This window comes from Filicampus tigris, chromosome 17 (assembly GCF_054856515.1).
Source record: "Filicampus tigris isolate MCC_2025a chromosome 17, RoL_Ftig_1.0, whole genome shotgun sequence".
NCBI lineage: Eukaryota > Metazoa > Chordata > Actinopteri > Syngnathiformes > Syngnathidae > Filicampus > Filicampus tigris.
Genome location: NC_141233.1, coordinates 10,254,542 through 10,275,359, shown reverse-complemented (window position 1 = coordinate 10,275,359; position 20,818 = coordinate 10,254,542). Strand labels below are relative to the sequence as shown.

Here is a 20,818-nt window from a genome sequence, read left to right as displayed (position 1 = left end):
CTAATTGACAGCCTTGGACGAGACCTTCCGTACAACAAAAGCTCGGTCCTGTTACCCATGAGCTGATTCTGCATTCCAGTTTTGGGTCTTTTGGTTGGACCTGGTTCTATATATATCTTTCCAGAACTTCAGGCTCTTTTAAGTTGGACGTGGTTCTGTATAGCCAAATCCAAGTATGGCCATTTTATGCTGAACCTGGTTTTATCCAACTTGTCGCTTTGGCTGGATTTGGTTCTTTATCGGCATCTTTAAAGTATAACCTGGAAACAAGTTCAGTCCTTTCGGGTTGGACACAGTTCAAGGGCAAAGAAATGTAAGACTTAAAATTTGTATTACATTTTTACATAGCCACTGCATTCTGTTAATGTGTTGGGGATGGGCTCCTTTTGGCTTTCTAGCAACTCCTCCTGGCTCCGGCTCTTCTGTTGGCATACTTCCACTTTTTGGCAGAGGACTAAGACAACTGACCGTGAAGAGAGCGCTGCAACCTTAACCGGCCCGTAAGACTTAATGGCGCGACACAATAATCCACATCCACTAACCCCCGCCCCCCGAGGAATAATTTATGACGCACTTAAATACTGGCTATCATGAACATGTCAGTGCAGTGATGCCTTTGTACAAGTCCTTAGTATCCTGTCAATTAATCACTGAAGGGGATTTATTAATCTGGGTAACAATGCCAACATTTTGTAGCAGACCGTTTTTTAAGTCATTAGTGAGTATTACACAAATTACAGTCAAATGAGTGTAGCTTAAAGGCACACTATTCGTGGGGTTTAGGGACTGAGCCCTAGTGCGACTTTCTCCAAAATGTTTATAATTGCCTAATTTGGTATTCCACAAACTATAATCCTAAAACACTTAACATTTTCAAACTCAAAAACAACACAAGCATTACCTTTAAAAAAGTCATAGTTTAAGGATAATTTGATTTGAAAAACACAAACATGAGGCGAAAAGGCTCCGTCACTTGGCTCCTCCCCAACATACGGATCTTAAACATTCTGATACATTGTATTACTTCATCATTTTCTTTAAACCAGTTCCTGTTAGCCATTTCTTTGGAGGCATCTTGTGTCATGTACGGAGGTTACAGAAAGAGCAAAAATGTTTACCGAGATGTTTTTAATAGGTAAAAGCAGGTATCCTTGATAGACGGGTGACACTCAATTGCAAATGTGTAATTTTTTGCCCACGCCATCTAATGTGGGCGGAAAATAGTGTCAATATTCTATGATTATATTGAACATTCGACAACAAATGGGGCACGGGGCCTTTTCATTACTGCTCGTAGCCTTAATTATCCTTTATGTTTGAGTAGCTGTTAGCAACAACCGCTGTGGCCCCAAACCTGACAACCCCATGCTAAAACACTTGGCAGTTTTCTGCAGCGGCTATGCAAATTTCCAATTCCTATTCCATCCTCGCTCCGCAAGTCATTTCAGATTGCACGGCAAGGGGATGTTTCTGCTACTTTTAGCAAATGTAATGAAGTGGTGCTGCTCTTTCATATTCATGGCGAAACCGTTTTGCAGATCAAAAAGGGAGGACATTATTTTGGTGCCTGGTTGTCCAGATGTCTGGCAAGTAAAATAGGTACGGGCAGAGACACAAACACGCTTATAAGGGCTACATAATGTTCCGACACAATAAGGTGCATTTGAATACCAATTGTTTTCTGGAACCATACATTAATGACTAGGGATGTAGGACAGGGGTTGTTGGTTCAAATCCCTTGAGCTTTCCTCTAGCTTTTACCATAGCGTGGCGCGCTCTTTTCATCTTACTCGCATGCATTCTCGTTTGGTTTCTGCCAGTCATACCTCCTAAAATCCACCTGCCCGATTCCCAAGCCACAACTCAGTATGGAGTGAGACAGCGCTGGTTTCTTTTAGACGCTTCGCTGCTCTCTTTTGCAACACGCCTGCTCTGTATTCATGTTTTTGTCTGCACGCTTGTACGTCTTCATCAATCTTTGTTCACCTTCATTTCTAAATCAGTCACATTTGAGCTAGTTTATCGAGCAGTTTGGCTCCTGAATGGCATGATGGGAATGGGGGTAGCGGCGGGGTGAGCGTCAGAGAATATGGCTTTTGAGCAAAAGGCCCTATGTTCGCCATCAAGTAAGACAACAATTCATTGTCTTCTTCTCTAAAATTTGCAACTCTGGACAATCACCTTCATGCAAACCAAAGTTTGCCGAAAGCGTTTTCAGCTCGAATTAAGCCTTTGAGCTGAACTTTTCTCCCTGGAACCCATATTTCCTAAAATACACCATGTATTGCCACTATGTAACATGTAATGTACAAAAACTATAGAATACAGAGGATAGGAGTCTTTTACAGCAGGAGCAAGAAACCTCTGCCGAGAAATGAGGTGCCTGCTTGATAGTCGATAGAATTGATTACAGCCATTTTACTCTGACAATTGATGACCCACTAAAAACCCTGATTCTAGACAGCAGAAAATGAATAAATCATAAATTCAATTAGCATCTTAACACTTGGATTGTTCGGATCTGTTGAGAAATTCCGATGCTGTACAAAAGCTACGATTATTTTTAAGACAAAGTTCTTATTCCTCAAAATCTTCCATTGTTTTCCAGGTATCTGAAGTAGATATGCTGAAGGAAACTTCAAGGAAGGCGTTGTGGAGAGACAGAGTCACGGTTGATCCTTAATCATTCCCACTTTTATACTTTTCAGCTTTATTCGGGATCTCCATTATCTTTGTCAATCACCTTGTGTTAGTTATCTGCTTCGCCTCTCACAATGTGTGTGACTGTTCAAAATGCTGCTCAACCCCTAGAGGGCAGACAGGCGTATTCATCAATGTGCTGCACGGCCGGTCTGACTTATAATTTATCATATCAGCTGACAGTCGGTTCAAGCATGTTCACCGCGGGGCCTGACAGGGTTGAACCAGTGGATACAACAACAAAGCATTCTTTTGCCCGTACCGAAACATTTTTTACTCTGCAAGTTGATATGTGAGCTGTATTCCAACTGCTAGACAACATGAATAATGACTTTCGTGCTGCCCGGAATGTTGAGGCACAATGTGGTTCTACACTGACCACCATTTAGTACGTCACTAAATTCTGAATTGCCTGTATTCTAAAAACCCTTTAAAAACAATCCCTTAAAAATCAGCGCTATGGTACCAACAATGAACACTTGAAATGGATTAATTAATTGTTCATTTCGCCCATTATTGATCAAGGAAATTCCTAGTCTCTTTATGTCGTTAAGCGACTAAACCCCATATTCGTGTGATCTCTCCCTGTCCCAAGGGGCTGACGACATTAGCAGTGGCTGTCCCACGCTGCAGGCCTGTAGCAAGTGATTAGCTGAGGAGCAGACAGGCCGTGACAGCTCCGAGGAGAGTCTTGATAGGTACAGCTGCTACCCTGGCCTCATCTCAGCAGGGGAGTTTAACGCTCCACACCGCAACTCTACATTATTCAGGCTATGAGGCAGAGCGGGGCTACATCGCTCTTCTCGCTAATGCTACTGTTGCGGTGGCTACAGGTTCTGCGGTGCTGCTTCAACAAGAGCAACCAATTATCCTCACAGCACCGCGACTACTTGTGTCATCAATCTAAGTTTTACTGCTGCAGAACCATGACTAGTACAACACTGTGATGCTTTATAGGGCAAGGGACTATATTTGGTAACCTGTTTGGCGCTTCAAAATAGATCTTACGAAGCGGTAGGACCGTGCAATTTCTACTATCCAATTAGAAATTCAATCTAACATGCTGTCTCTATTGTGTTAGGCCTGTGTTTGACAGGAAATCATTTTAGTGACCATCTCGGATAGGCCAGAGCTAACGCTCACGGTTGATTGTACAAGTGAAAGATAGAGGGATAATCGACAAGGCATCCTTCTATTGTTTGTGATTCTGTATACCTGTATGTATCAAGTTCCATTTATATTGTAAGGTCAAATAAACTGTCAAGTGTCTCTCGAATGACAGTGGATCTATGTGGAAGACAATTCATTAAAATTGCGGACAGCGATAACATTTCTGTCTCATGTCGAGATCTCAAGTCCAGCCATACGTGTATAAAATTTGAATGTGATCCATATAAAAACTGTGACCTGTGTTCTGAACATAAATATCTCGGACGGCCATTAAGCCAATGTATCCCCGGGGCTACTCCGGTTGGTACAATAATGACTATACAAGACGGATGGATCATAATAATGAGAATTGAAAAGAGTGAAATCACCCCCTTAGCTGAGGAAGAATTTGGTTGGGTCCTTGACAGACCTATGATGCCCGAATTTGAACACACAAGTCAAATTATGTCTATCAACATCATCCAAGGACACTGTGCATGGTTCCAATCTGGTTGCAATTAGAGAAAATCTCAATGGGAGAATTTGTCTTTGAAGGAGCCTAGGAAATGGACAAAATCACTTCAAAATGGCGTTAATGGGCTTTGGCCATAGATTAATATCGACAACGAAACAAAGCTATTACTAGGTTTTCACACCGCATGCTCCAGCCCCAATAACAGAAGAAGCTCGTGTAATGTTCTGTGATAATGGACTAGGGTTGTAATGTCCAAGTATCGTCTGGTAGGTTATAAATGAATAAAACGGAAAGGTTACGCAATTAAAGACAAGGCGAGAACTAGAAATGCAATAAGACTGAAGGAAAGAAAGGAGTTCAATAAATGGCGTTTATGGTTTTTTTCAGGTCGCTGCAATTAGCTTATATTACATATTGTCTAATATTAGCTTGCGATTGTATTGATGGTTTTCATTGATTTCCACATGCAAGGTCACTGTGAAGGTGCAGCTACAGGAAAGTCAGGCCCTGCAGCGATGGAACCAAAAAAAAAAAATGGTAGCCTACAAGCCAAGTAGGTCATAAGGAGGGAAGATTGTTTTTGTCTTGGCTCCTCTTGACCTTCTCCCCTGGAAGCTTAGTGTAGCTAGGTAGTGTAGATTCCCATAATCCCCGGACCCTGGAGGATACGTGCAGCCGCAGAGATCTGGAGGGGAGGGAGAGTCAACAACAAGTTTCCCCCTTAAGCCCTGGGTGACGCGCTCCTGTGCCCGCCATCCATCACCCCCTTTCCTTCTAATCTTTTGACTCTTGACTCTCTATTCTCTCTGAGGTGGTCGATGCGCTTCCCCTGTTGGGTCCCGAAGTGAGGCTGTTACGAGCGGGGTGTCCAAGTGTGGAGCGCTGCCGTAATGACTGCGTCTTGTGGAGAAGCAGCCACTTCTTCTTTCCAGCCAAATGCATCCGTGCTTTAGCCACTTTGCAATGTGCTCGACATTGAGTGTATGGCGCAAAACTTCAAAATGCAAATTTTGAATTGTGAACACATTCAAAGGAGATCAATAACTTTAATATCCGAGTTAAGCTTGGCAAAGGATTTTTAACACCTTTGCTCTTTTTTTTTTTTTTCTTTTTAAACGCGAGACCCCACACATGAGGATGGGAAAAAAAAAATCAGCGTAAATACAGAAAGGCAACAGAGTAAAACCTCCAAAGTTGAATGCCACAAAAGTGGTGTATTTTGGACTTTAGCTCAATAAGCATCTACATTTTAAAAATGTGTTTTATACCCGTCTATGAACCGACGTGTGTACATACATGTGTGTACATTGTTATAAAGTCAAAATTGTTATTTATGAACGATTGAACGTGGCAGTACCGTGGGGGCAGTATAACGGCTTGTTTTAATTGGATTCTATGGTCCGGATGGAAGCACAAAATTATATATGGTGCATACACTCGGCGGATTCGTTTATTTTGAGGCTATTTTTACCTCTCAGCAAAAGGCAATTGCTCTCAAGGCTTTCAAGTAGGTTTAGGAATCATGTTACTAAAACACGGTACACACGTCTCGATAATCAGGACGAATTTCATCCAGGTTCCCCCTTTTGGAACTGATTTAATCAAATGCCTATCGCTGAGATATTTCCCCCCCCAAAAAATCCTGAGTGATTATCTTTTGGGAACAGTCATAAATGTTAAACCTTAAAGCTTTACTTTGGCAAATCTTGATGCGTGCGGTCAACAAAGAGTTCGGCTTAGCCGCGGACTTCGTGACTGCGAGGTGAAACTGAACAATAGCCAATTAGGACGACCCAAAGCTGATGCTGTTGACACATATAGAGGAGCAACTGGTTGTGTTAATTGTTTGTACAACGTGTCTCCCAAATCTTCCTACATTGTAAAAATGACAAGAAGAGTTTGTTACCGTAATTTTGTTACCAGATATTTTTACAGTTAGCCTAGCTTCTTCTACTTCTTCTTCGGCTACTTTCTTTGTACTTTCAGTAGTCCGGATGCCCTGTAGCACCGCGCTGCCTCTCGCAAGTCAGTCTCGGTTCTACAACAGACTCGCCTTCCAAAGTGGAGATGTGGTTATACGTGTGGGGGCTTCTGTTGGTCATCTCGAGGTCACCACTCATAAGAACATTAACACCCTTGTCCATTTTTTTCCTCATACGATGTGAGATCTCTCACATTTGAAAAAGTTAAGATGCTAAATCTTGTTATTGGTGCACCAGGCTTTTATACAGTATCGGTACATGAAAACAGACTTTTTCTATCAATGGCCCTTCGGGCGCCATATCGAAATTTCTGACCGACAATTGAATAAATGCTTTTATGATATATTATGAGCATATATGGGTTCAATGTTTTAGGGGAATTTTGTAACAGTTCTTCCGAGGTTTTATTTGTTTTCAGAATTGCACATCGATTTGGCTCAAATGCTCTCGTGGGCCACCGTTGCATTAAAGGGGCCACAAATGAGCAAGCAAGGAGAAGGAGGAAGAAGCATGTGGTACAAGAACATAACCATCAAAATCCTTCCTTAGGTTGTCTGCTAAGTATCAAGCCATTGAGTAGAATCCGGTCCCACGGGTGTTTTTAGTGTGGCTCGAAACTTTTAAACAGCCAAACTTTTGCCTGATGAAACAGCTGGTCAGTCTTCAGTCCATTAGTACGCCAACTTGAAGATGGAAAGCCCCCGCCCCTCACCCGGTTTGATCACGTCTCAAAACACTGCCATTTCCTCATTAGAATCCCGCATTGTCACTCACGAGGCAGTATCCCACAGCTTGAACCGGCATATGGCCGCGTGTTCATTCCACAGTGGGTTATAGCTTCGCGGTGCATGAGCATATCAGCAGCGTTTCATTTGCAAGTCTTTATGTCCCTTAACAAACCGAGGGGCACTAATGTGGCAACTCCAGAGGAAATTAACTCCAGGGGAAATTATCTCCAAAGGAAATGGCTGGAACCAGTCATCTTGATGGCTCATGGAAATATAAAATGGCTTTTTCTTATTAGGAGTGCAAGCAATGGCTTTCAATGTATTTGTTTTCATCATGGCCACCCTTTATAGGACACTTAACATGCATTCAGAAATTCTGAAAACTTTCAATCCCAGACAACTATAGCGGAACATTTAAAGTGTTTTTTTTGTACTTAAATGACTTGGAACTTTTTTTTTTCTTCTCAGTTTTCTTAGATTGGTTGGGAGGAATCACGTTTCTGCTGTCTGAGAGAGAACAGTGCAGGAAAAGCCTCAGGGCAAAACTTTCTGGCGACTTATTTTGTGGTCGACTTTTTTTCCTAGTCCTTCTTCCGAGTCTTCAATGAACCTACCACGCGTGTTTGTAAGAGTTTCAAACCCACAGTCAAAAAATGTGAGGGAGACGAGCTAACCACTACTTTAACGTGCTGACCTAAATATTGAACATTGATATGCTAATATCTTTAAATTTACTATTTTTAAATCTCGGATTATTGCCCCTTTTGCACTTGCTGTAAAACAGACATAAATTAATGACGGAATAGGGTTATGACGTTTCAGATTTGCCACCTTTTACTTTTTGCTTCTAAGTCTAAAAGACACTCGCACCCCATGGCGAGCCCAAGTCGTCCAACAAATGTTCCGAATTTGGAAGAAAGGTTTCCTTACGTTCACTTAGAAATGGATGCAAAGCTGACATTTCATGTTGTACACTGTACACAAGGAAAGTTAGCATGTGATGTCAACCCTACTCTCACACACGCTCAATGAAGTCTAACTCATATTGACATCTTGCTGGTGACAAAATGACAAGCAAAATATGATTTGGATGGAGCAGATACGGGTTCAGCCTAAACTGATGGCGATGATACGCCAAAAGTCAATCCAACTTTATCTGAATTGTGATTCTGACTTGAGCAGCCTTTAGCGATCGAAGTGCATTTAAAGGGATGAATGAATCAGAGAGGGTTGGCCGTCTACCTCACTGGTGGGAAAGCTGGAACTTATCCAGGCAGGCTGTGGGTGAGAGACAGCGACAGGTATGCTCTGGACTGGTTGCCGGTTATCAAAAATATCAAATTAACCTATCAGGGATGTTTTGGTGGCCAGGGAAAGCCACGCAAGCACAGCACATACTACACGACATACAGTAATTACATTTTATAAAACTACTTTACTTCTGAGAGATGTCAACACAAACATATTTTTTTCAAGAATAAGTTCTATGCAGGCCCACTAGTTGAAACAAGGCATTCTGATTAGTAGCATTCACTACACTTCCCAAATTGCAACCTTTGCGATTTGGAAATTTACTGCATTGCGATTTCGATTTGAATTCGATTATTTGTTCAGCCCAACTTTTTGAGTCCCACCACTGATACTGAATTCAAGTGCAGAGCCAAGGCCCATAGCTCTTTGAGGAGCAAGATATGAGTACAAAGCGTAAAACCGAGTATGTCTGTAAGAGTTTTGAAACGAAACGGCGTCCTCCTGTCACATTTAATCATTTCAATTTATAGAATTTTGTGGCGGGGCGACTGTCTTCTGTCGCCTCGAGACGACGATTTGTCGCCGGCGCCGATAACTATCCGCTATCGTCCCGTCTCTGCGGCTGTTTGCTATTCGCCCGCCTAATGAATTATTGAGCGTGCGCTCGCCGAGGAGCGTGCGCATGGCTAACCTGACTTAGCGGAGGGCGTTGCTGCTTGTTTGCAAGCGTAATGGGCTGCTTACATGCACACATGCTTTGCTGTGTAACACAAGTGGAGGATGATTTACTGGGCTGAGATACACTTGCAACCCCACTGATGGGAGGTGTGTTGTCAAAACGGGAGCCAATGGCATATGCACACACACAAACACATTCAGATATGATCAGACAGTTGCGTATTGCCTCGGAGACACGTCGACATTAACCCCGCCAAAGCGGAGGGGATTTCTAAACTCCATGTGTCCAATGAACAGTTTTTGTGGATCCATTTTTGCATGCATGTGCCGGCTTGTTGTGTTGCCGGCAGGCAAATGGAGTATGATGATTATCAGCATCCATCAACTCAGGAAGCCATTTAGCCAATTAAAATGCATCCAGGCTGGCATTCGGACGCAGCGGTGCCCGTTAATTATCAAGGTTTTCTCTTTGGCGCGTTACGGTGGGATCAGCGTAATGATGGAGTTGTCTCATAATACAATGACCTTGAAGAGTATTTGCCATTCATTTTGATTAGAGCCTAGTGTGTGTATGTGTGGACTGTACATGTTTTGGAGCATGAGTGTGATGCATAGAAAGGACAAAAGCCATGTCCAGGTCACACGTCGTCGTTTCACTCAATAACAGCAGCTGTCCGTCTGAAGCTTTTCTACTTCCCACCTCTTCTGCACTTCCATTCACCCTGACAAACACGTGCTGGACAAACCATTAGGGACGCCCTCCACAATTCAATATAAGAGCTATTTGGTGAGATTATAATGCTCAGCTTTGAATGAACCTGTCAAACGTATTGATTTAGCTATGCTTTTACTGTTGCCGTAGCGCACAGGTGTCAAGCTCAAGGCCAAACTCAAGTGGCTCTTGAAGGTTTGTCGCCATTTTTCAAAACTAGACATGAAAATTAGGAGAACCCAATAGAAATGAAATCAACCAGAGATGGGAAGTACCAAAGTACCAATACTTCATTACTGTACTTGAGTAGTTTTTACAGGTACTTTGTAATTTATTAATTTTTTTTTAGAATACTTTTTACTTTTATCCGTTACATTTTAACACCGGTATCTGTACTTTTTACTCGATATATACAATTGAAAATTTCAAGGATTTCAATTCAAACCTTCACCATCATGTAATATGGAACCTCATTTTTCTGCTCATCCCGAATACCATCCAGATGTGGAGAATTATCGTTAATGGCAGTCCAATGATGCCAACGTCTCTTCAGCACACACACACGAGCCCGGCTGGAGTGTATTCATTAAGTATGCGCCACACTTCACGTAACACAATAAAATGGCATACTGTGATCTTTGAGAGGAGTTAACATTTAAAAGATGAGCTGGAAAGATGATGTGCGCAGAAGTGGAGCAGCAAAGGATGAACACGTATACACACACACACGCACGCACTCACACATTTTCAGAGAATTTTGGCTCTGTGACACCATGATAATGTGTTTTGGATAACAACCTACGAGTGGGAGTTTTTCTACAAAAATGTTATCTCTTGCTTGACTTTGTAGGTCTCACCTTCCTCTTCCATATTTCCTTCTGCCAGAGCATTTGAATTATTATTTTTTTTTCTTCTCGCCTTTCATGTTTCTTGCGGAGCGTTTGAAGCATGGAGGTGTTCTTCTGAGAGCTTCCTGTCTCTCCCATAAAGAATGGATCATTGGTTGCATGGCCGATTCTGAACATCTCATTTGCTGGGCGTGGGGCAGCCGCTGTCAGACAGATAGTTGCTGATTTATGAACACTTTAGGTTCAGACCAATCAGCCGTAAATCAGAGTCACTCCCGTCTTCACATATGTGAATTGCAATCTATCATAAACTCGCCTCCCTCCTTCAAATGCTGTCATGGGGGGAAAATAGTACATCATTGTGGCTTTAGTGGTACAATCCGGTATTGCTTTTGTGCAATTGATTTCAAGTGCTTGAAAACATCCTTGTACCGGTACATGATTGGCCTTGGAAAAGATGCGGCATCTGAAACAAACAAGTCCTTTCTCTATCATAATATAATATTATTTCAGTTCTTAGTTTTTGAGTTCATTAAAATACATTTAGTTTGGGGTATTCAAACACAAAATGCTTGTTATGTAATGAATATAAAATGTAAAGACAAATAAAAACGTACAGTTTTACAATTTTAGCCGTGTTAAATGGTTTCCATTTCTGTTCTATTGTCAGCGTGACCATTTTTATCCCATCATCCAATTCTATTCTATCATCGACATTACATTGTTATTCTATTTTCAGGGGTGCGCATAAGTGGTGCGCCGGTGCGCATGAGGTCTGGAAATTGAATATTGCACTCCAGTCTAAGTCTGTCACCGTCACCTCCCTTTTGCGCACTAAAAATAATGTCAGGCTGAGCCTCAATTCGAAGTCAAATCAGCCACCCAAAACCATTGCTTACCTTCATTACTTTTTTATCCTCTCATCCATTTCTACTCGGTCCTCGGCATTACCATTTTTGACTAGTAGCGTGATAGTCAAGGGAGAATTTCTTGTGTTGATTTGATCATCCTGTTTCGACGTGGATAACTTGGTCGACGTTGTGACCAAGTTTTCCTGGAAACTTGGGGGTCAAACTTTGTGTGCTTCAACCCCCAAACAGGGCCAACAAGATGAAGTCAAACTGTTACTGTAAGGTCGCCACTGACTACCGGTGTTGCTTTCTATCCTGCTGCTCTTACTACTGGTTGTCATATACCCATCAGCCTTGTCTCTTATGAACTGTCATCCAAGGCTCTCTCCACTTCCCTTTGTCTCCCTTTCAACAAAAGCTAGAGTGGACCGTGCTATTTCCACCGCTCCAGGCCTCCGTCTATTTCTGTCCATCCTTTCTCTATCTGCCCATTTGCCATTTTTTCCCCCCTCCTGCGGCAAGAGCCGCTGTGCTCCTGCCCTCTCTTATTATTATTTTCTTTCAATGTTCCGTCTTTGTCTTCTTGTTGTTTTTTCCAACCTCTCCTTTCCTGACGACCGGCTGAGAACTGTGTCTTTTTCTTACTGTACACTGTTTGCCGCGTTTGCCGTTTTTCCATTTTCCACAGGTCTGAGCAATGGGAGGACAGAGGGAAAATCCTCTTGGCTGTACTGCTGCTCTATCAAACGTACATAAGATAAATATGCGGCCTAACCGAGTGTACATATACGGCTCACCCAAAAGATTGTAAAATGGGGAGAAGGGGAAGGATGCGAACGAGAGAAAAATCATGTTGGTTAAGCCTCATAAAGAAATCCCATTATTTAGCTGTGAAAAGGGGAAATAATATGCCCTAAATGTCATCATATAGTTATTATTTCAATACAGCATAGAAACTTTAGTGTTAGCAAGAGGCTTCCATTTAGTGCAATTTCCTTCAAAACCGTTGTGGCATCGAATTGCAAATGCAGCATGGCACCCAGGAGAGTGCAAACAGTTGCCAAAGCACATTTGGATCAACTCCAATTGTACCTTCGTAGATCCAACCTCCCGCTGATGATGTCTGATTTTTTTTTTTTCCTCTGTAAGATTTATGAACGATTCCCTGAGAAATTACGAAATTAAAAACTGAATGTGCAACCAATCCCACCCAAGCACAGAATTTGTATTATTCTGCTGTTGAAGAAAGGAACTGCAAAATATACATTAGTCGATGTGTGGGTTGCCTGTACTGTAGACATACTTTCCATCCATCCATCCATCCATCCATCCATCCATCCATCCATTCTTAGTTATCTTCATGCTACCCAGTGGCAATTAAGGGGTATATAGTATATACAATTAAATTATTGTTTGTCTGTCATCATTTCCATCTTCATCTCCTTGCTTGTTTCCAGCCGATGGCCTCTCTTGTTCTTCATTATCTGAAAGTGGACTTGTTGCCCCCTAAAGGCAAATTACTCAGCGAAACCATCAAATCCTTTCTGAGTAGCCATTGTTCTGGAAGACACAAATCAGACAGCATTGTCGAGTTCATCATAACAAGCCCCCCGCGTGACCCGCGAACTTGCCACGGTCATTTTGCCGTTGACACGGCAGAAGCAGTGCATGCTGGGACGATTCTCTCTCACGCACATTTATACATAATTCTCGTTGCGTGAAGTGAGATAGAAGCAAATTATGCATCCGGAGACCCTTCTCCACTCCCGTGGCCTCGGAAACTTCCCGGGGGGTGATCATGGAACATTTTCTAGGATGGGATTTGTAATTCCTTCTGGATGCTCCTGGGCGGGCCCTGGGGTTTTAAATCAGTTTATGTGCCCAGAATATCTTAAGAGCGGACGTCCAACTGGCATCCAAATCACATGATCCATGCTTTAAATTGCAATGTGATGTGGAGCTTTCCTCAAACATATGTTTACAATAGGGTTAAAAAAAATGCTTTTAGTGTTTTTTGAAACGTTTTATGTTCTCATTAGGTAACCTTTAGGTTGTTGAACATTTATGAATCTCTGAAAGTTCTAAACTCCTGTTTTAAAGATAGTGGTAAATTGTACCAGAGTGGAAGTGTACGTAAGTTTGTAGTTGTAGTACAGTCTTGACATTTCTGGGTTAAAAGGTAGAGGTGTCAAAATTGAACAATTAATCCTTTTGCTGGGACCAAATCTCATCTTTTTTAGAGTAAAATGTACTCTAGGAAATTTATTGTGTAATATATTATCAAATGAACTGACAACTATTTTAATAATCAAGTTGTCCAAAATTGTCAAAATCTGCTGATTTCAGCCTCTCAATAGTAACTAGTCTCCGATTTCTGTAGTCCTTCATGGAAGCAGATTATTTTTTGTGTTTGATCAAAATAAGACATTTTCAAACATTTTACTTTGGAATACAATGATCGAATCAGGCACTTAATCTGTTTCAAAAAGTTTGGAGACTACAACATCAATCACTCTCGCGTGATATTTCTTAATTGTTGTCTTAAAAAAATTCAAAATAAACAACAATAATAGGTTAATAAACGAATTGGGAAAAATTTTGTTTTGGAACACACTTTAACGCAAAGTGAAATTGTATCAGATTATTTGATTATATCAATGGAACAATCCATAGAATAATCGATTCTAAAAATATCCGTTAGTGACAGGCCTAGTCAAAGCTATTTGGTGCTAGTTATTTATAGAGGCACAACGGTTACAGGGCAACTAATCCTGTGGACCAAACTAGTAATCAAATCATAATTAATTTAAGTTATGTATATGTCCTGTTTTTGAATAAAAGGGATGAAAATGAATTAATCCGATTTAGCAACAAAATGAAAAGAATTGTTGGTTGCAGCCTCCGTTATTTATATTCAGCACATTGGGTTGTGGATTTGAACCAGTACTTTGGGTCCAGATATTGATCCAACAAGGGTTAAAAACGACTCATACTGATGAGTTAAAGCTTAATCTCTGATTGTTCCAAACTCCTGTTTCAAACAGCGCAACATATTAATAAAAAATAATGCTGCCCGTAGGAGTTATGAAAGTGTGTGGATTAACAGTACCTCAACTTCTCATAGCTGACATCATGTTTTTTATACAGCAAATTATTAAAGAATTGATTGCAACTGGACAGCGCTCTCCATTTTGCCTCCATTACTTCAAGAGATGATTAATCGATGACACATTCTGCACAAACAACAGCATTTTTAACAATCATGTAATCAAGTATTATTGCCATCCCTAATGGTAACGTACGGTAATTTCCCAGGTGAATGTAAAAAAAAAAAAAAGATCTTATTAAAAGATTGGTGACTGTCGGTGGCTTTTACGATCAAATCTCGCGTGTGAACATTGAGGCAACGACGCAAGAATTCCAGCCTCAAAGTTGTTGCGTCAGCATCTTTTAACTTGAAAGCATTTCAGCAGATTGCGCAGCAGCGACTCCATGTCACTCTTTATTTCAGTCCCCAAAACGTCACCGACCTTGACTGTTCATTTGCCTGTAAAATAGAAAGTTTGTCTTTTTTTTTTTTTCTAGCGGCAAACTAGCTGATAGAATTGCTGGCTCAGCAAAGAGCAAGGATGCGGCGCAAGGGCCATAAAGTGGACAATCGCCTCGACCTGACTGAGCTCTACTGCGAGGTCCATTAAACACTGAAAGTGTACAAGCTCGGTGGATGCTTTTCACCTCTTACAGCACCATTCTTTTCTTTTTTTAGGACAAAATGGGCAAAAAGTATTTCTCATCCTGTCATTGCAACAAGTTCTACTTTACATTGTTTTGCTCTTTTACTATTCTTTGTTTTTTAACGTTTTATAGGAAACACAGAGTGAAAACCTCAGCCCTAAATAAGTAAATATATGTAAATGTTATTGTTGTTTTTGATCCATTTGACTATGATGTTTTATTTGCGTGTTGTATAATTATGAATGGATCAAATGATATTCAAAACGGAATCGACGTAATCACCCCAAATTAACATTCACAGGTCCAAATGGATGTAGTACTTGCTGATCATTGGATGGCCACCAAGACCTTTCTTTGAGTATGAATGCCTGGAAATATCAATTAAAATGACAATTGGCTGCCATGTTATAAAAAGAAGAAACGTGCCTTCTGCAGTAAAATAATTCGCATGCAAGACGTCACACCATCCCATGCCGCAGAAAATACCATTGAAGCTTTAGCTACTACAGCTGTAAAAACTAATGGTGCGGTCACCATCAACCCCTGACTTCAACCCTATTGAGAACCTGTGGCACATCCTTAAAATGAAGGTGGAGGGCAGTATACGCTCAAAACGCAATTCTTACATCATTTAAATTGATGAGGGTTGAACATTGCATTTAAAGGCCATTCTAGAAACTCTTGCCTAGACCTTGAAACATGACCAAAATACATGCATATTTTTTTGTGGCTTGCTTTGAAGTCAGGGCTGTTAGGTCTGCAACGTGCCCAGTGTCTTTTGTGCGCGACCAAACCAGCTTTGATAGCCGCAGGAGCCGTCTGCTCCCGGATGGAATTCTTCATTGGATTCAATTTGTGCGTGCGCGTCGGCAAACTTTATAGCGCACCGTATAAAAGACGTAAGGTGATGTATGGGCTTCATCTCGAGCACGGGGACCCGAATTCAAATGCAGCAAAAGATAAGAAGATGTGTCACATTGCTGTTAGAGAGACTTGTTTATGTATTTCAATTATATCTTGTTGTTCTTGGTTGGGGCGAATCGTCTCTAAGGAGCAGTGAGGCTGTTATACCGTCATTTATCCAGGAAATTAATTCTAATGTTGCTCCTGTTTGGAGTCCTCCGGTCACCTCGAGGGACTTCTCCGGCACTGTCGCGTCAACCCAACCGCTTCATCGGCGTAATTATAGGCTGTTGTTTGCTCAAGGGCACGTGGAGTGCGCACGCAGCCCCGCTGCTCACCTTCAGGCTGCACCGCCAGCCCACACGCCATGAATGCAAACGCGGCGGCAAAATAACAAGCCGCTGCACACTATCATTGCAAATCCCATTAGCAACTTTGCTATGTTATTCGTTTGTTTTCCGCCAGTGTGTTGTTTTTCTGTGTTTGCGCAATTTGACTTCATTATCACAATCTTACCAATGGAATTTGCAAATGTAAGTGAAATGGGTTGGTCATTACTAGAAATGTCTTCTTTACTTATATGTGATGCTTTATAAGTGTCTCCTTCTTAGGTGCATTCATTAAAAATGAAAACACTTATGACCACATGCTCAACTTTATGGCCACCTGAATTCATCTAATCATAACAACATAAAAATCCTCAGTTTTGATTGTAGGCGATACCTTCCGGTTTGAATTTTCTATTGCAAAAATTTGCTGATAGGGAAGATATTAATTCAACCTGCCTTCATAATGTTTTTTTTAGCACTTTGAGATGTACTGAGGGGGAAACTATGTTCAAGTGTTTGCCTCTATACTCCACAAATAAGTAAAACACATTGCTGATGTTGTTCCTTGTGACAGTGTCAATTATAACTGAGAACGGCTGAATTTACAGCTCTCTTGTAATGGCTCTCAGTACATTTGTTCAGCTGTAGCTACTGTTGTGGGCAAGAGATCGTAAGCACACTTTCTTAATCACAGTTCGATAAAATTACTGGAGGTGAAGCGGTAATTACACTTTTGAACCAATCAGTAAGACTGATGTCCAACCTTTATACTTGGTTTTTAATTTTCTGAGTTACAGATTAGAATTCTAAAAGTGGCCGAGCAGAAGGGCATCTTGAAATCACTGTTTATTATTAAATTCCCTTTTTGGGGTGCCTCAACATGCTGGAAAAAACTTTTTTTTACAAGTCTGCAAAATAATTTCCCCAAATCTCACTCAGTTATACCACCTGGAAAATTCAATAAAATTACACCTCACCATCTGTTTAATTGATCAACCCCGAATTGGGTGGACATGTCAAAACAGGGCAACGCAGTGGCGTAGTAGCCATCGGGAATTTTGGGAGATTCCCGATAGGCTGGTCCATTCCCGACTGTAATTGCCGTGCATCAGGATCAGTCTACTCATAACAACCACCCGTCGACGAAAGTGTTACGTGCATGGCGGCCGCCCATTGAGGAATATTCCCGGGGCGAATTTTGCTCCCTGTACGTCCCTGGCAGGACGAATGAAAAAGTCTCACAGAACAATGCCTAATATCGGGCAGGAATGTTGATTTAAAACAGTGGTTCCCAACCCACATATATCAGGACAATCAATGCCGCTCCCATAGGCGATTCGTTTCCGAAATCCCCCCTCCCATCCCCCAACCGCAGATATCCAAGACGGATGAGCAACGCTAAATTATGAATCTTTTTTGCCTATGCCATATATGTAATATCATGACCATTTTGAGGATTCGCCATGAAAATGGGGATGTAAGAGCCCCTTTGCTGCTCATATTCAGTGAAATCAATTTGAAGTTGCACTCTGAGCTATAGAAGCTAGAAAGTTGTTGTCGAGCTGACCCGCGATTTACAAGTGCCCGGAGCCGCACGGGAATTGACAGGGGTGTACCTTATGCGTTCTCCACTCACAGCCCCTCTTGATGTTGTCAAGATGTGCACTAAATCAACCAGGATATGACAAAGGCATACGGCTAAGCTGTCTCCAACTGACGCAAGGTGACTTGGTGTAATTCCTCTTAAAGGACAAGCACATTTAGCCCCAAACTCAGGCACTTTGACATGACCGGTTTTGACGTTTAACTCGAAAGTTACCACCACTGGGTTTTGTGTGACAGTTATGACAGCCCCCGCCACAGTTTACAAGCTTCCCCAACCACTCGCACATCTCTGCTTCACCGGAGCTGAAATATAAAGAGCGTCTGTTTTATGCAAGGTTTACTGATACATTTTCTTTTTTTTTTAAACTGTTTTTCCACACTTCCATCCAAATTGTTTTCAGTTGACGTATCCACGTGAAAACACATTTGCAAGCTGTCAAATGCATTCAAAAGCTTGAGCCATCCCCCCCACCTGTTAAGTTATTTTGAGCATTTTGTAAGCGGGAAGAAAGACATTTCAACAACTGATGTATTTTGGGGAATATATAAAAAAGGCAAATGAATGGGAAAATATTTTTCTTTTCACAACCAGCAATATTCAAAGGCTACTTCCTTCAAAACGTTTTCCTGTAGGTCTTCCGGCAGGATCCCTTGACTCCCTCCAAAAGATGTAAAAATTAAGTACCCGTGGCCAGTTTGCTGGAGCAACATCAACTTTGGGGGTCTTGTCTACCATGAGGAGACCCACAAAATGTTTGTGATTTGGCTTTGAAGCAGTTATCTTAGAATTATTTTTAGCCATTTGTAAGGCTCTTCAAAAACGAAATACTCCTAGATTTTCGTCCTGAAGAGAGTCATTGATTGTAATGGATGACTCCGTGTGATTCCGTCCAGGTTGTGCGGGTCCAATTCCCACTCAGTGACAAAGTGAATGTGAAATGTTGTCAGTACCTCGTTGCGCCTTGTGATTAACTGGCAACCAGTCCGGGGTGAAATCTGCTTTTCGCCTGAAGTCAGCAGGGAAAGGCTCCAGCTCCCTGCAACCCTGAACACGATGAGCGCTACAGAAAATGGATAGATAGATATACAAGACAGCTGGGTGACATTAAATTACGAAAAATGTCATCAAATGCCATCAAATGCGTAATTATGACAACTCAGCTCCACAAGGTGAGATCTTGACCAAAGCGCTTGTATTTCATGAAGGTCCCACCCCGAAGAAATTCAAAGGCGCCTCCTGTTGCCAGAAATATAAAGTATACAGTTGGCGCACTCTCAGATTGTCTTCAAACTGGGTATTCTGGCATGTAGCCCTTCACGCGGCACATTTCCCATGTTTCGCACGTCCCCAAAAGGCTTGGGGGAGTGAAGGTTTTCTTTGTATTTGTTTGTTTACACCCGCTCCACCATGTCCCGTGATGCTGCGCTTCAGCTCAAGAGTGCTAGATCAGTGTCAGTCCTGTACAATGCGCTTTGTGATAAGTCCCAACAATGTTTCATTTTGAATGGCACATTCTTTCTAATATTGATAACAATGAACGTTTTACTCCACAACAAGCATCTTATCTACTTTTATACACAAGCATTACAAATAGGCAAACCTCATTAATATAATCCCCAATAATCTCCCCCAGCAGCAGCAGCAGCATTTTCGTCTCAGACTCGCACAGAAGCACACTCATTTCTTACCGTTTCCAGAAGAGTAACTGCACAAGACTCTAAAAAATCATTCTGATCCAGTAAAAATTCTGAAACTGAAGGTTCATCAGTGTAATAGGAATGAAGGTATCAGACCAGATACAAAAGTGCACACAGTCACAAATGACAAAAATACTCAAATTCCCACACACATTTGAGATTTTGGCATGCTCTGAGTCCTCCCGTGTGGGCCGACCAAAACAGATCTGTGCTCCGGTGTCAGATGCTGAGTATGTAGCCCAGATGACTTCAGGGCCAAGGTGTAATTCGTGCACATTCAATAGCAATCTGATCAGAGCTTCAAATTGCTTTTTCCGCTCAGCCTCTTAACGCTTTCGCGGTTGCTCTCGTCCCGCAGCAGCCTATCTTTACTCCTTTCACTGCCACGTTCTCCATCTGCCTCGCTGGCTTTTCGAGCTTTATAATTACGCTCCGGCTTTCCGTTCCTACGACTTTTTCTTCCCCATTCCACATGCTACCACAACAATATATGACAATTCACTTCGTTCTTTCCCCCTTTTAACATTCTGTTTTTGACTCTTTCCACTCTTGTCTCTATTCCATTCTATTAGGGTTGAGTTAATTCTCCATGTCCTTTACCACACTCACGCTGTCACACTATGATGCAATGCAGTGAAATGTGGATTATTACGGACATCGTAGATGGATGCAGCAAAGGAGAACACTATAATGCCGTGTTGACGGGAGACGTCTCAGCAGGATGTCACACGTACTTGCGGGTCGCAAAAGCCTGCACGTTCTCCGATGGCACCACTAATGCACAAGCGATTGAGGAAAACACGGGTAAACGGCTTGAATGATGAGTAGTTTGAATGTGTGAAGTGAAAAAGGGGTTATTTGAGGTAACTGGCTAATCAAACGGAACGTTGACCATAAATTAAATTTCTACAGGTAAATTGATTGAGAAACAGACATGGTCAAAATCCAGACATAGTTAACATCGAGAGACCGGCTAATTAATTGACTTTCCTGCCGCTCGGGTTAATGGCAAAGTCATATTCTTTTGACGATTGAGATGGATAGCGTGCTGTAGCGCTGATGTTAGCTAGCACGAAAGCCAATAGGATGTGATGACTATTTAGGTCCTCCAGTCTAGCTCCAGACAATTCAATAGAACATGTCACTAATGTTTAAGCAAGTTATTTACACTGGC

General features: G+C 41.7%; 1 protein-coding gene across 1 annotated transcript in view; it reads left to right on the top strand.

Annotated features, from left to right (window-relative positions):
- The window catches only part of kctd16b (potassium channel tetramerization domain containing 16b), a 62,335-nt gene that overhangs the window by 2,222 nt on the left and 39,295 nt on the right, over positions 1-20,818 (top strand). The window lies entirely within an intron of this gene.